General features: G+C 41.0%; 1 long non-coding RNA gene across 1 annotated transcript; it reads left to right on the top strand.

The window, feature by feature from the left end:
• Positions 1–4,835: 4,835 nt before the first annotated feature.
• On the top strand, positions 4,836–8,452 carry LOC146444467 (uncharacterized). The gene is made up of 2 exons (XR_014849586.1): positions 4,836–4,871; positions 8,022–8,452. It is a non-coding gene; the product is annotated as an uncharacterized LOC146444467 (long non-coding RNA).
• Positions 8,453–16,838: the final 8,386 nt, after the last annotated feature.

Genomic DNA, 16,838 nt, shown 5'->3' with positions numbered 1-16,838 from the left:
AATGTCTTGTGATTCCACTGTGGCCAGTTTGAGTAATAATCACCAGCTTGGCTTTGTCATGCAATAAGAATCTGATGTTGAAGTGTTCCCAGGCATAAATATCCTCTGAAACTAACCATGGCCAGGAGTACTATATTTATATTATAGTGTCCAAACTCACCAAGATTAATTATATTTGGACAAACAATGCAGAAGGAGAATTTCCGGTTTTGCACTTTCCAGGTATGGTAGGTTTTTGACTATAACAACTACAACTCTCTGAAGTGATATAAGGACTACCTGCCCCCTGACAATTAAATCCCATTCCATAAAGGGAATACAAAAAATTCGAAGCAGGCTCCTTTCTAAAAGAATACAATATTCATGCAAAAACAACAATGAGGTTCCCAAGGCACTCACTTCTGTGGATCTGCCAGCAAAACACAGGTATGCTAATACATGGCTATCCATGAAAGATCAAGAATTGATAGAAAGGTCTGAGGATAATGCTATGTCTGGGGCAAATATATGTCTGGGTTATATAGCTGTTCCTGCTAAAATTTCATACTTGTTTCCAGCAGAGAATGCTGACACAGGAAGCCAAACATGGAATCAGGGTCAAGAGCAATGCTGAATCCAAAGAACACCCAGCAATAAATGTGGCCAAGAAATCAAGATAGCACAAATTATAAACAAGATCATTACAGCAGCATTTTACCTCAGACAAAAACACCTGGGCCAAGTGAATGCCTTACATGTGCTTGTGTCAACTTCACAAACGCTGCTGCAAGGGAAAAAACAGCAGCAAATGATCCTTCAAGCATTGAATGTGTTGTTGCAGGGGGTTGTTTCCTCCTAAAGAGTTTAAAAAGGAATTTTCAGGAGATGGCTGAAGTCAGCTGCTTCCCTATTCTCCAGAAACTCCTATCTGGAAAGGGAGATGTCAATCAGACCATTTTGGCTTGTTAGGTTTTCCTTCAAATCCAGTGGTTCATGCTCCTGTCCTGTGATATGTGGATACACCAAGTTCAGAGATGGGGAAACATTATATTACTCTATCCCTTTTTCTATAGCTGATGGATGAACCTGAGAAGTGCTGGAGCAAAACCGAATTGCCTAAAGCAGGAGCCCTTAGCAGCTGCTAAGGAAATTTCAAGAAACTGTTCCAAAAGGGCAATACTGCAGCACATGCATGCTTGATACTCTGTTCTTCTGTCTCTGTTTTCCCTTCCATGTCTTCAAGCAGAAATGGATAGAATTGCACTGTTTATTTCCAGGGCAGGTTTACCAGATAGGCAGGGGGAAAAAAATGATCAAAATGAATCTTGCCAATAGTTCAGTTCATCACTCCTGGCTGCCCACAGAAGGTTCTGCTTCATCTGAGGATGTTAATCGTACTACTCCTGCACTCTCAACACATCCATTTTAGAAGAGAGAAAAAACTAATCTATAATATTTTTTGCTACCTGGCAATAAATTCTCTCTCCTTTTACTGTTATGCCGCTGAACCCTTTCCTAGTTTATGATATGACTTGATTTACAGTATTCATAATGTCACTAAGTAGATCTGCAGCTCTGACCTATAAATAGTGAGGTATGTGGCTTTTTCATTTATAAACGGGGTTGGTGATGGAGCAAATTGGATAAAGTGTTGTGGGCTGCAGGAGGTGTGAACTGAAACCCTATCACTCTGCCTTCCTAATCTAATCTTAATATTTATCACTTCACTAGAGAGAAGTCTCCTCCTTTCATGGTATCTGCATTGCAAAGCTTTTAAACTGTTAATGTTTCCCCTGAACAGCCATACTGTCCCCTTATTTACTATGAGAGGTGGTGAGGGGGAGTGATGATTGTAAAAATTGACCAATGTTGATAGTCTTCATATTCATTTGAATGGAGAGAAGAAAGCCACACATAAAAAGGTACTTTCCATGACTTATTTCAGACTTTGTACAGGAAGAGAGTCCTTATTTTTAGTCAAGATTTACTTATGTTAGAGTCTATATTCCTATCAAGAGCATGAGGAACGTCTTTATTTCCCTGAAAATGGCCATTGCATTCATCATTTTCAGAAGTAACTTCATATTATGGTGCTGGCCATCTCTTGCCTGGTATTAGTACTAAATATTTAAGAAATGAATGACAGAAAAAAAATTACAAAAATTCTGGCCTTACTGGATTTTTATGCCTGTTTTAAAAACCTGTGGGGACAGGTATTATGTGACAATGTAAAGGGCTGTAAAAGTTTTCCTGCTACTAGCCTAAGAAATGTCACTAATAACTAACACAGCCATCTCAGACTTGTAATAAATTTTTTATAGTAACCTATAACATTATTGGTTCTTTTTGGATACGTATTACCTGTTGTACTTCAACCATCTGCTAACACTGAGGCTTTAAAAAAAGTGGTCTTATAGAAATTAGGTAGCATTTAGCAATCTTATGCCAGCAGCTACTTATTGAAAAAAATATTGTGCTCAGTGGGGAGGCAACTTGGCAAAATTCTGCTTTGATATATGCTTTGCTCTCTTAAAAAACACTGGAACATTAGAAATTTGATTCAAATCACCACCATCCCTGGCAGAACTCTTAACCTCTATTTTCTCTGGCTCTGCCATGCAGGAAGAGTAACAGGATCATTAGATGCCAAATGCAAGTCACTGCTCTATTGAAATGGAACCTGCTGCAGAGAAAGTTCATCTTTCATTCAGATTGGAAAGCACTCTTAAGGGCACTTTTCAACACAGAATTAACAGAGCCCGTGAGTGTCAAATAGCCCTCAGGGCATTTGCTGTGGAACAGCCGCAAGTCAGGAGAGAGCTAAGAAATATGTGGATGAGAACAGAACATAACATGCTATCTAAGTAATCTGGAAACAAACCTTCTGTGTCTCCTTTCCATAGTTTCTTTTTGTTTGTTTGGGTTTGTTTGTTTATTTTTTGAGGATCCATTAAAACTTCAGAGGAAGAGGAAGAAACAAGATGTAACAAACATCTTTGAATTGTCTTGGGCTGCCCTCCTGTCAAAATTAAGTTAAACAAATGTGTGGAAAGCAACTCTTATGACTGATTCTCCAAAGCTTTTCAGTAGATACTGTTCTTCCTTTGAAAGACACTTCAGAACCTACACTATTCTCTGGATTTTGAGTGCTATATCTTTCAAGTTCTGTATTTTCTGACTACATGATGATCGAGAGCTGCTCAGAATTTGCAGGCTGTGTTTGGGACTCTCCCTGACCTAGTCTTTTTTATCTCCTACTTTTTCTGGAACTCAGTTGTTGACTGAGAGCAACTTATTATTTTTATAAAAGTTTAAGGGATACAGTGAAATAAAAAGAGGCTTTTAGAGTTTGAGAGAGGGGGGAACAAGTAAACTGAGATGAAGCACAATCAGGGAGAATGTTATCAATTATTGTTTACAATACAGCTATTAAATGGAAGCTCATCAGCTAATCAGCCAAGGCTAGAGAAGTGCTCTCTCAACTCAAATACTTGAAGCCAGAGTGCACCAATCCATCGGATTTTCTTTTCTGTTAAACAAGACCAATGTATAGATAGCAGCAGTCAGAGGCATCACTGAAGGGAAAACACTCCAGGGCTTTTCTGCTTCTTCCTATCTGGGGTTACTGATCTTGGATTTGAACCAAGCACATCTCCCTGAATTGCCAAGAAATACAGAAGTGACACTGTTGATCTCCCTCCCTCTGCCTTTGTGTAAATAATTCATTGCTTCAAAATAAGTGGTTTCAGCTTCCCATGATGAGAACTTAGACCTGTCTAGCCCATGGGGGTAAAGCAGATGAGTGAAGATTCCAGTAGTAGTGAAGTTTCCCCTCAAGAGACAGAAATAACAAGATCTGCCACAAAATAGTGTGCCTGGATTGAAAGGGTCGGAGTCATAATTCAGGCTTTTCCTACCTCTTTGAAATGTCCCCATCTTAAATAATATTTTCAAGTATGTCTGGTTGTCTATGACACCAATCCTTGTCTAAAGAGATGTTATTTTTTAGTAAATGAAATAATATCCATAAATAAGGGAGTGATTGGTATACCTCATTCAAATACACAAAGTTTGTCCAAAATGAGCACTGTGATATTTCAAATCTGGGAAAAACTTTGAATGGATTAATGAAATTCAAGTAAGATATTTGAACTGTTTTGAGATTCAATTACTTCAGTATTGCTTAAATATCTCTTAAGCAGGTTAATAAGGAAAGGGAAATCGCCATTAAATTGAAAGATGATGCACACATTCACATTACTTAAATCAGACCAAATTTACGTGTATAGATGGAGATTTAGTAATTTAGATTTCTGACACATTTTAATATTTAACTCTGGGAAAAGCCACTGCTATGCTCATTACCTTCATTGCATTTTTACAGTTAGCTACTGTGCAGAGGTAACAGTGGTGTCTGCGTCTGCAAACGCTCTGTTTTCCCTTCTGGCAAGAAAGATGAGATAGAGTTTATCCCCATTTTGTACATGTGTGTGGTGACCCTACTCAAGCACCTTGTGAAGAAAAGCATTATTTAAAATGGATGTTTTCTCTGCTGTTTTTACAGAAATCCATGTCCTCTCAATCCTCTGTTAATCTCCACACCTTGTTTATGTCTGCATAAGTGGTCAGCCTTTTACAGCACTCCATAGGAATACAACTCCTTGGCTTGTAAACGGATGAAATCAACCAAAAAATTTGTCTTTCCAGGTTTAAAAAAAAAAAAAACAACAAATGGAGAACCTCACGCCTTGTGGAATACAATTAATGTGTCAGAAGACTCCTGCCATGTTGATGTTTATTACAGAACATCACTACTTAAAAAACAAGGGACTGGCTCTGCCAGTGAAGAGATGTGTGGAAACATGTTGTATGGCATGTAGACGTAAAGAAATGTGAGTGCATTTATAGCAATAAAAACAAATTAAGATGAAAGGAAGGGAGAAGGGGCAGAAGTCTGTCAAGCCACAAAACCAAATTATTTTGTGGGGCACCTCTTACTGTCTACAGTTTTCCATTCATCTCCCTGTGAAAGCTTGAACACTGCTGGGCAAGGAATGAACATGGCTATGGACATCCCTTAAGCAAGGACCTGAAGGGTTTTGTCAGGAGGTACCGAGCCCCACTTGAGCTGGCAGTTTTAGGCCACCTGCCTTCCCCAGGCAAGATATTTTGGTACACCTGAAATCTGTCCCAGGGGCTGCCAGAACAAGAATAGCATTATAGGAACAGGGCCTGCTCATCTCGCATAAGAATTAGAGCTGACACTGGGGCAGGGTTACAGCTGAGACTCCTTGTTGGCTGCACCCACACTACAAAATTTTATTTCCTGTCGGAAATTGAGGTTACTTACTCTGGGGAGGCGGCAGGACCCCCGAAACCTCACAAAAAAGGGGTCCCTGCTGTGATGCGAACCCCCACGCAAGTCTGGGCTGGTTGGAGCTGGGGCGCTGCGATCCCGTGGGAGCGTGCAGCGTGGCATGAAGCTTGAGCGACAGAAATTCTGCAGGAAACAGGAGTGAGGTGAAAGAACATACTGGAGACTGTTTCTGTTCTCCCAGGGAGGTTTATTCGGGTCTTCGGGGGGGTTGCAGGGAAGGGGAAAGGGGGTAGAATGTAGGGGAAGGGTGAAGGGGCTGTGAGCCCAAAAACAGTCATGCCTGGGCTGACGCTGGCATGTGCTTATAAGGGAAGGGAAGGGGGGAGGGATTGGCTCTGGGGAGCCAATCCTGGAAGGTCTGAGGGGAAGAAAGGTGGGGGAACACACCAATAGACTACTGATAAGGCGGGATGCATATTTCAAAAACAGCCAATAACATACAGAGCAGGAGGACAAAGGAAAAACCTCGTGGAGCTTTGCAGCCACACTGCAACTGGAAATGGTCTTCAGCTCCTCTCTAAGTGGTGTGGAGTGACTGAGATCAGAGTGCCTTGGAGCCTCCTCCAGAGCGGAACAGCTGGGTCCACATTGCAAAGCACACAGCCAGGGTGCATGGGGGATCTATTTAGCCATCAGGAACCAGTGCGACTTTTGTGCAGTTTATGGCAGATGCAAATTTCTCAAGTGATGTGGGCTGTGTTTCGGCATGAAAACCTGGGTATGCAATGTTTGTCCTGGAAGGTGGTGTGGGGGCAGCTGCATACTGGGAGGGGCAAAAATTGCTATGATAGCATTGAAGTAGGTTGGGCAGACAGACTGAATCCTCCATGCTGCCCATTTGGAATAGTTCCTGAACTGAACTTCCCTCAGAAGAAAACCTATGTTTTTGTTTTCATTTGTTTTTATTAATGGGAGCATATAATCTCATTCCAAAAGAGAGTTGCCATAAGAAAATTAACATTTCTGCAGTGTAAGCAATTATAGGATCAGTTCATTGAGGGATGAAATGGGAAACTAAATTATTAGAGAGTGTAGAAGTACCAGCAATTCTGATCTGGCTTCAATAATATATTTACTACATCTTTCAGTTACTTTCATAAATGTAAAAACATTGTCAGTTAACTTTTTTGCCCAGCAGTATTGTTGGAGAAGGAGACCAAGGCTTTGCACACACATGTGTAGACTCTCTTTAAGAAGCTCAATAAGAAAAGACACTTGTAAAATCAGATGATGACCAGCTGTACCCTCCCTGTCGGGGCTAGCCAGTGACTTTCTGATTGTTCAGACCAGGACACAACTCAGATCTAATCCAAAAAAACCCTTCACTGTTTAATTAAGATTTTTTAATAAGGATTCAGGATAGAACAGTTGTGAAGATTGAGACTGGAGAAGGATGACTCTATGGCAGTAACAATGGCATTTTCTACCAGAGGGAAATGTTTTGAAACTGTTTTCCATTAACCAAGTCATGCAATCCCTCCTGTGATATTCATGATAAGAATATTTCCCATCTTACTGTATTTCTGGCAAAACCAATCTTTGCTAGTATCTGTTTTTTAAACCCAAATATTTGTTACTCTGAAGCCAAGAAATATTGGGTCACACCATGAAGCAGAAAAGTTTTACTCCTTTCCCTCTGGTGTTACTACCAGTTTGGTTCACTGTCCTAATCACTTAAACCAAATACAGATTTTTCTGTTGTTGAATGATAATATAATTAACCTGCATTAATTTTCAGGATAAATGAGTTAATAAAGACAGGGAAAAAAACCTAATAACCAAGTTAATAAAAAGAGATGAGATAACTTTGTAAAGAAAAATCTTCCTAATCTATCTGTCTAAGAAGGGGGAAAAGTGGTACTGTGATATCTAGACTGAGAGTTGTGCCAGCCATTTGATGGTTTCCAGGCTGCTCTGTCTGCGTTATACACTTTGTTAAAAAAGCTGCACTGAAAGTGGGGGAAGAACAATATACGAAAGAAGAGGGTATTTAGGAGAAACATGGAACCATACCTGTCCCCCAGAGGAGTCTATGTATAACAATTGCTGTACAGCAGCCTCCTGAGAAATGTTCAAAGATACTCCACACAAAACCCTCCTGCTTGTCTGTGGCATAGGCAACATCTTCAGCTAGATAATTAGAGAGCAACATGCTGGCAAGTAGTCTGTGTAATCTATATAACAATAATATCAAGAAAAAAGTCAACATTCTGGGGACTATGCCAGCGATCAGGGCATGATAATTCCTATAATTAAAAGCAAAGCAAATATTGCAGGAAAAGTAGGTCACTCTTCAGGCTGTGTATCCCTGATGCAAATGAAAACGAAATAAAGAAGATTGTGTAATGTGATCTAAAGCAGACAAAAGTGCTGCTCCTCCAAGGTTGCTGCAGACCCTTCATTAAATGCCTTTGTTTTCATACACCCCACCAGCAGGAAATGTTTCTGTAAACACAGTGACACTGCTGCAGTCTGGTACAAGGACTACTGGAGGAGTCCATCATAAAATCCAGTGAAAGGAGCATAATTAAGAGCTATTATGTACAAGGATGGTTTAAGGAGGCTGTGATACTGCATATTTGAGAGCTGGTGAACTTAAGCATTGGCGTTTTTCTGACAGTAGCTCCAGCACTAAATTTTAACACATGTGGCTTTGCACTTTCAGGGACATTGAAGCTCCAGTCAGCATGTAACATCTGTTTGAGCCACCTGAGAACTGGTTTCTGAGGAAAGGACAAGGCACAAGAACAAGAAAACAGAAGGACATTTCCTTGCATCATCTCTAGAAGAACCTGAGCAGCACACTGGGGATGATTCTGTCTCGCTGGGAATGTCACTTTCTGCCCTTCTCTGCTCACCTCCCTCCCACTAGATGTTTCCCTTGAACAGGAGTTGCCTAATTTTTACAAAGAGATTGCTGTGTCCCCACATCTCAGCCCATGTAATTTCCATCTTCTTTTGCCCTTCCTATCTTCCCCAAAACTGTCTCACTGACTTCTCCCCCATGCATTTACTTCTGGTCTGACCCCTACAGGTAAGTAATGTCCCCACATGTGCTAATCCTGAAGTTTATAAAAACTGAAGTTTATAAATACATTCTCACTGTGAAGTCCATTGTGCCACGTGCCTCACCTCTTCCTCCATGCTTTTGGGGTTCCCCTGTTCCCTGCTCCTCAACCTGGGCTGAGGGTTTTAACCTTTCAGTATAAAGATCTCAACTTTCTAAAAATCCTTATATTCATCTGCTATCCCTTGCCCCAGTAAAATTAATTCTTCATGGAATGCAGTGTTACAAGAATTTTGCTTTAAAAGGGGGGCTATACTTAAGTCTATTCATTTGAAGGAGTTAACTAACTGTGAGCTTTATTCCTCTTAATTGTAAAGATTTACTGATATCCATGGACTCTTTCACTGTGTATCCAACTTTAAATATTTTGTATGTTTATAATTTACCTAACAAAGTGATAGGAGTCACAATCAAGTTTCAAAGTGTACATATGTTTTTACCTTAATAATTAGGACAGCAAAGTCATTTCTTTGTCAATGGGCTTGATTTAGTTAGCATCCTGTAATGAAACTATTTAGGTAATCAATTCAAATTAGGGTTTGGAGCTTCTTTGGTAAACTACTGTGTTATTAACCTTAACGATGTCAGTGTTTGAGATTTTCTCTTTACCACTATCTAACTCAATTTATTAGTGTCTAAGGTAAAAGTCACAAGTGTGTTTCATACCAAGAAATGTATTAATGCTGGTAATTAAACACAGCAACTGTGTAGCACAATGTGTGGGAATTGGGAAGTTGACTAAAATTTAGAGATAGACTGCAAGGACAAATTCATCCGTCCAAACTTTTTCCTAAAGGTTTCCTTGTTGTGATTTGGCTTAATGCACTGAACTAACATTAATTTTACAAGGTATGAAAAGAATTAATAATTGCAATTATTTTCACTACACTTGTGTAAATTATATATGTTGCAATACCCTACAGAAGAAGGCATCAGTATGAAGAAGCTGAAAGTGGTAGATCAATGTTTTGGGTTACCCTTGGCTGGCTGCTGGATGCCCACACGGCCTCTCTTTCCCTCCCCCTGCTCAAGAGCACAGGGCTGAGATGCAGGGTGCACACACACACATCTGGTGCAGCTGGGGTCCTCCAGAGGCTGCTCTGTGTCTATCTGCTCCAGCATGGCTTTCCATGGGCTGCAAAGGAATTTGCATCACTGCCTGAGGGTTCCTATCCCCTCCTGCTCTCACCTTGCTGTCTGCAGGGCTGTTTTATTCCTGTCCTACATTCCTGTTAGCTGCTGTGCAGTGGCTGACATGATCATCCATGTTTCCTCTGGCAGTCATACACCACCTGTCTATCTTCTCTTTATGACTCAGAAAAGGTCTGAAATACACTTTCTTCTGCTGTTTTTCATAATTATTCCTGACTCTGCTGAGCATTTAGGACAAATTGGTTTCACTGTGGGAATAGTTGTCCTTGTAACTCATCTCCCCTATTAAATCTCATAAATCTTGGAGTGAAATGGACACTGATAGGATGATAGTATCTGCAAGAATGAATTTTCAGAAGTGTTTCTACCCTAGACCTGAAAAATTAATTATTCTCACTGCTTAGAGTTGTACCAAAAGACTAAAGCCAGGAAAAATTGAAGACAAATTAATTAATATTGGACCACTGAAGAGAACTGTTTCAGGACGCTAAACCTGATGTCCCTCATTGCTCTGCCAAAAGAATCTCATAGGTCCCATGCAGAGCCTGAGAACCCGTGTTGGAATTAGAAACTGCCTCCAAAAGTCTGATCATATGCCTACATCCCTTGGCAAATCATTTCGTGGTCATGTACCCCACCTCTCTACTTACATCCATTAGAATTCCATGACCTGTGACAAGCGTTTTTTTCTCCTCAGTATGGCTTTTCCATTAGTGTATTATGTTTCAGCACAGGTATTTACAGCAGATGATTAAGTTGCCACGTATTGTCCTTCTTACTGTCTAACAGCACATCATTTGCTCCTATTTTGATTCATTCTTGTAGCCTACCTCTGAATGCTACACCACTTATTCAGTGTCTTGGTCAACTCAGAGACACAAAGAATGACAAGAAAAAATTATTTGGTTTAGGGTCTGCCAAATCTGTTGCAGAGGACTGCTGTTCTGAATCCAAGTCATATCTTGTACTCCACTTCTCACTGGTCCTCTTCTACAACATCCCAAGCTTGCTTTAATGTGGTTCTGCTCCTTCTCAATGGAAAAGTAACATGCTGGAAGAATAGGCCAGGGAACTTCTGTATTTTTGAAGGCAAAATTCCCGCATGTCCCATTTGCTGTCAGCTCCATATTCAGTAAAAGCTGCATCTATCACAATATTTTCAGTGCATAGCATGATGTGTGACAAACTGATTAATAGTGTATACAAGTTGTTGTGTCTGTCAGTGATTGAAGCATAATCATGATTATCTTATGTCCTCTTTAAGCTGATTATCTTGGTGGCAGCAGCCGCAGCAAGGTAAAAATCCACCTTGGTGAGCAGTCTTCTGCCTTCCCAGCAGAAGATGCTGCTCTTCGCCACCACATTCCAGCACACCACTTCGTGAAGGATGTGGGCAGTTTTCCCTGCATCAGTGTTTAATGGGGTAGTGTAAGGCCCCAATCAACTCGCTCAGTGAGACTTTTGAAAGGGCTTACAATGGTTCACGTTCTGTTTTTCAAGTTTTTGCCTGAAGGAAGCAAAAACCCCAAGAAAAATCTCCAGTAAACAAAGAAGATCCTTTAATTCTAACAGCTGAAGATTTTTTGCTCCACTTTAGGCAGGATTTACTGTGGAAAAAGAACAGTATGGAGGCCTCCAGAGAGCTGCAATTCAAAACAAGCAAAAATGTACAAGCAAAAACCTTCTTCACATAGATGGAGCATGAGAAGCTGTACCTTCAGTGGTTTTTGGGCATACAAAAAAAATCTTTCAATGATTTCTTGTCCAGTTACAAATCATTTCCAGCATATATTGGCAGCACATTGTTTCTTTTCTGTGCTCTGACACTAAGGCCTATTCCTCAAAATGGAATTATTCAGAAAATTGATTAATTCTTTCCCTGATCTCTGATTTGGAAAGTTGAAGAAACGAAAGTAAACTTCATTGCAAGAGACACACCTGCTGAAGTTGAAGTGTCACTATTGCTTCCTCTTTTCTTTCTCTTCTTTCAAAACACAAGTCAGACCTACTCTAATTTAGCATCTTCTAATTTGAGTTGGAGGGGTTTTTTTTAAAGTCAAAATAAATGTTCTCTCTTCTACAATTAGCAGAGTGCGCTGGCCGGCTGCCCAAGTAACTAATCATCATTAAACTTTTATCAAGACATACTGCAAAGGATACACACTACTGAGTGCCAGATTCTATCACTGTCTTTGAAATTCTATCACTACTGAATGAAATTTCTGCCACAAATCAGTTTCTTGCTGTTAAACTTTGTCTCATGTGAGATGATGATAACTAACATCAAATATTTTGAGACTCCTGCAAGGAAATGTTTTTCAAGTGCTAAAGTCCTCATGGAAGTAATGCTGTATGGTTATCTTCACTTATTGCTACCCGATCCTTCAGATGAGCAGAAAAGAGTTCTAGTTTAATTGCACAGCAACACAGCCAAAAATAGACACAGACAGTGACATCTGCACCAGAATTTCTCAGCTAGTCTGAAAATTTCTAACAAGTGCTTAGTACTGTAAGTGGTTCCCTGCTTTGTAGCTAAATGCTAGACTGCTTTTGCCTGAAGAAAATTTCAGGTGCTTAAGAACAACTAATTCATCTCCTTTGCTCTATTTTGTGTTTCCTTAGCAATCCTGGCTATTAAGGATGTTTGTATTACTCTCCAGAGAAGCATTCCGGTCTTTGATGTACTTCCAGGTTATGGAGAAAAGGGAATGCCTTTTTTTTTTTCTTTTTTTTTCTTTTTCTTTTTTTTTTCTTTTTTTGTATTTTTGTTTGGTTGGTTGGTTTGTTTTGGTTGGTTGGTTTTTGCAGGTTTTTTTGTTTTGTCTCTGTGTGTGGAGATGTCTCAACTGAGAACCATATGACTTTCTTATCACTCCCTCAAAACTGGGTGCATTTGCGAAATGCACATGGTAAGTAGCCTGAACATGCCCCATTCTAGACCACAGATTTAATTTTTATCTTTGTATCTTACTCAAGAAAAAAGTTTTCAACAGGTTCTTCTTGGTTTCTTCTTTTGTTTGATGGTCCTCATGAGAAAGGGAATTCATTAATACCATTAGCGATTAGGCTCACTGACAAGCTAATAAGGACACAGCCCAAAGATGCACAGTTATGTAGTCCTCAGAAAGGATGCCAGGTGCTCCCTTGAGCTTTGGGTGTCTTCTCAGTTCTCCATCTGCTCCAAAACAATCACTGTATCTGAGAGGCACACTGAGGGCTTAGATGTTTGAGAAGTCTGTTGGCTCATTGAATTTATAACAAGCTTTGCAGTGTTATTGCACATAACCTGTTGCTATTTTCTTCCCAAAAGGAAGTTGTTAGGATTTTTTAGCAGGCAATACTCTTCATCAGAGCACAGTGGCATAGCTGCATTGATATGTGATGCTAAAAAAAATTCAAAGAATAATATCTGAACACTTAATTCCCTTCTGCAAATCTTCTTGTGGAGCTCTGCAGTCGGATTCTGCTTCTCCTGCTCTACTCCCTGATGAGTAATCACATTTTGTTTGGATAGCAGACCTTTTTCCTCCAGGTGCTCCAAGTCACTGACTTGCACTTCAGTAGCTGGTGACAGCAGTGTGCCCATGGCTCCTGAGGATTGCAGCTGTTTGTACTCTTCACTGCTCAGACTTGAATGTGCCTACGGGACTTCAAGGAAAAATGTGCATCTGAATATCTGCGGCTGTGTTGTACAATATGTTGTCTAATTTCAGCACCGTGGCACGCTGGTTTCCCGAGGAGGTTTCCTTAATGCAGTCTTGCTGCTCGATATACTCTGGTGGCTGCACTGCTCAGAGCTCGCTGGGGAGGTGGCAAAGCAAAGCCTCTTGAAAACAAACACTGCTCAGGGTTGATGGGGAGGAAGAAGAGAGTAAACACAGACCATGCTGGCAATGTGACAGGAGGGATCAGTCATCCTCTTCTCATTCAGAGGCGTTGGCAGCCCCCACTGGCCAGGCTGCAAATGCTACCTGGTCCCTCCAGCTGTGTCTACACCATCTAGTTACCCTCTGTGGAGACAACATCCAACATCTTCTGTGCACCAGTTGAAGGGGACAGCTGGTCCAAGTGTGACTCTCGTAGAAATGAGGATCATTTCTTTTTGAGGAGGTCAGCAATGGCATAATGGCATCACCCCAAATGTTTTAATCTCATGGACACAGAAAAAAGAGAAAGCATTAAGGTACACAGGGTTATTCCATGATGCTGCTGCTGGTTAAGACCATGTTTTGAATCAATGTTTCACTGCAGGATATTGCCTCCAAAATATAGTGCATCAATACATCAACGGAGTGTAAGTCTGATACTTCACTGTCCCATAAATCATCCTCCCATCCCCAGCTGTAGAATTTATTGATTATCAGGATGATATCTGGGAGCAGAAACATACAACTCTCAGGATGTTTTTGCCTAGTGTTTACAGAATATGCAGAAAACAGATTTCTTTTTTACTTTTAGAGGAGCATGTGCTGTGTCTAGGAAAGAGGAGCAGCCCCAGATCTTTCTTCCCCCAGTCCCCCTTGTGCTGCTGTCTCTGCAGAGGCCTATTTTCAATCCCAATGGAAATGGGACAAGGAACACAAATTGCCTCTCTGTGGAGGACCCTCTCAGTAGAGCTGCCTAGAGGTTTTGGCTTCTCATAACCCAAACAGTGACACCAGGGCTCTGCTTGGGATCTGAACTGCCCTTGGACACCTGGATCAGCTTCTCCCAGCAGTTTTCCCTCCCAGAACCCCACTTTTTTCTCTTCCAGAAGTTCCACTGCAGTATAGAAAGCAGGTAATATTTTTCCTACAAAGCAATGAGGATACCTGTCTGCAGCCTCTGCTACCAGTCTACCTAATAACATTTTCTCCCTGGATATTTTTGTCTAATCCAGGGCTTGGGAGGGGCAATGTTTTCCATCAGGTCTGAAGGAAATAGCATAAAACTGTAAAACTTGGATGGTACTCTCTAAAAATGTCTCAGAATAAATTAAATTAAACAAACTGGATTATTGAAATCCTATTTGAGGATTTCATTGTTCAGGAGATGATGGATCCAATGGTCAGTACCTGGCATTTGGGAATGATAAAATCAGCTCTGTGGGAGAAAAAGCAATTTGTGGTGCAGGACGAAATAAGGTGATGCAGATTTCAGGCCCCTGCTACGCTACAGGGAGATGGACTTTCTTGGTGGATATGCTGGACTTCAACATTGCAACATTGTCCCATTTAAACATACGAGTAAATTTAAAAAAAAAAAATCCCAAGGAAGAAGTCCTTACTATTACCTGGTAATCAGCATTTTATTCAGAGATTTTCCTAACTTTTCCTGTGACCACAGATCATTTTAGTACAAAGTACTGCCTTTCTGGACTTCCAGTGTCTACACAACTGTTCACAGAAACGCTGTGTTCTTTCCTTCAAGAAGAGATGATTGTCAAGGTTTGAGATAGGACATTGCCAGGAGGACGCATGAAAAGAGGGCAACCAGGCTCCAAGCTTAAAGTTGCAAAAAAGTGATTTAATTACCTAACAGAGTTGGAGGATAAATGCAAGGCAAAAATAAACTTTTCATACCGTTTTTGTTCACTCCCCGCCTCCTTACAAACCTATAGTAGTCACCCCCTTTCCTCCTTTATAATCAACAAGCCGGGTAGGGAGGCAGGGTGTGTGGTCTTTTCTCAGTCCACAGAGCAGTTTCTTAAATCTATTCATCACCACAATTCTTCTATTACAAATACTCTTTATCTCCACTTCTCTCTCCCTCTCTCTCTCCCTCTCTCTCTCTCTCTCTCTCTCTCTCTCTCTCTCTCTGTCCAGACAGTTTTTCTGCTCTCACCCCCACCCTCTTAAGAAGCAGTCTCTGCAGTCACCCCCCTTCCCTCTTTCCAAACCAACAACATAGACAAGGGGCAGGGTAGGGGCTTTCTGGTCAGTCCAATCAGGGAGAGAGGTTCTCTACTTAGCCATGGGGTCCCTCCCACGAGAGACAGTCCTTTGGCCTGGGTCTAATCTCACGAGCAACATCCCGCCCGAAATTCTGCTGCAACATGAGTCCTTCTGTCCATGGGTTGCTGTGCAGACTCTCCCAAGCCGAGGCCAGGCTGCTCCCATGCCAGGAGCAAGGAAAAGGCCTTTCTCTCCCTTCCAAGGCCTTTGCAGTTTTAACTCTTAGATGAGACTCCTACTGGTTCACAGTCTTTTCTAGGCATCCACCTGCTCCTCTGGAGTGGGCTGTGGGTGGATTTCTGCATCCTTGTGGACTCCATGGGCTGCAGGGGACCTCCTGCCCCTCCATGGCCTTCACCACAGCTAGCAGAGAGTTTTCAGCTCCGGCACTGGGAGCACCTCCTCCCCCACCTTCTTCACTGACCTTGACATCTCCATGCTGTTCTCCCTTCACATATTTTTCCCTCCACCTTCTCCTCCTCCAACTACAAAAAAGTGAAAGAAGTGCGTGCCTGCCTTGTTCAGGTTTCTTCTTAAATATGTTTTCACAGAGGTGTATCCAGCACCTCCAACTGGCCCAAACTCGGCCGGCAGCATGTCCATCACCTTCAGAGCTATCAGAGATTGGCTCTGCTGGACTTGATGTAAAAACTTCCAGAACTTTCACTCAGCATGCGCAGGAGCCATCTTTGTGCAACTCCCTACCCCTCAGACACCTCCCCAGGCCTACCACAACAGCTTCTGAGGGGTCCAAATTTCTCCTAGATGTTAAAAATACTTTACTGATGTTTTGGGCCAATCAAAACTACCACAATGATATATGCCAGCTATCAGGTTTCTCATCCTGATACCTGAGGCCAAACAGCTCACAATTAAAATCTTTCAGAAACATGAGTTCTGTGTAAAGAAGAGTCAGCTGTGATTGCTTCAAAAATCCACTTTCCTCTAGGTGAAGTCAGGTGTTAAGATTATTTACTAGAAGATTGGAATTGGATGTCTTTTCAGATTGGTAAACCAACAACTATGTGGATTAAGAGAATTAATAAGAGGAGGTTATTAGTGCGGAATAAAAAGATAGTTAAGGGAAATTTATAAAAGATATCTAATATTAAATAGTTTTGGATGCAGGGAACCCTTTAATATAAATGAAAAGAGCACAATGTGAATAATTCTAAAGAGTCCATATATATAAGACAAATAAAAAGTTTAGTCAAAAGTCAAATAAAAAGCAGTCAAATTCCAGACAAGTTTTTGATTATTATGGCATTGGTAACTAACAAACAGCAAAATTAATTAAGTTATTAGATGAAATGCTTTCATTGAAATAACT

Source organism: Lichenostomus cassidix, chromosome 1 (genome assembly GCF_008360975.1).
Source record: "Lichenostomus cassidix isolate B80296 chromosome 1, HeHo_3.0, whole genome shotgun sequence".
In the NCBI taxonomy this organism is placed as follows: Eukaryota; Metazoa; Chordata; class Aves; order Passeriformes; family Meliphagidae; genus Lichenostomus; species Lichenostomus cassidix.
This window is presented reverse-complemented; position numbering and strand designations above follow the sequence as displayed.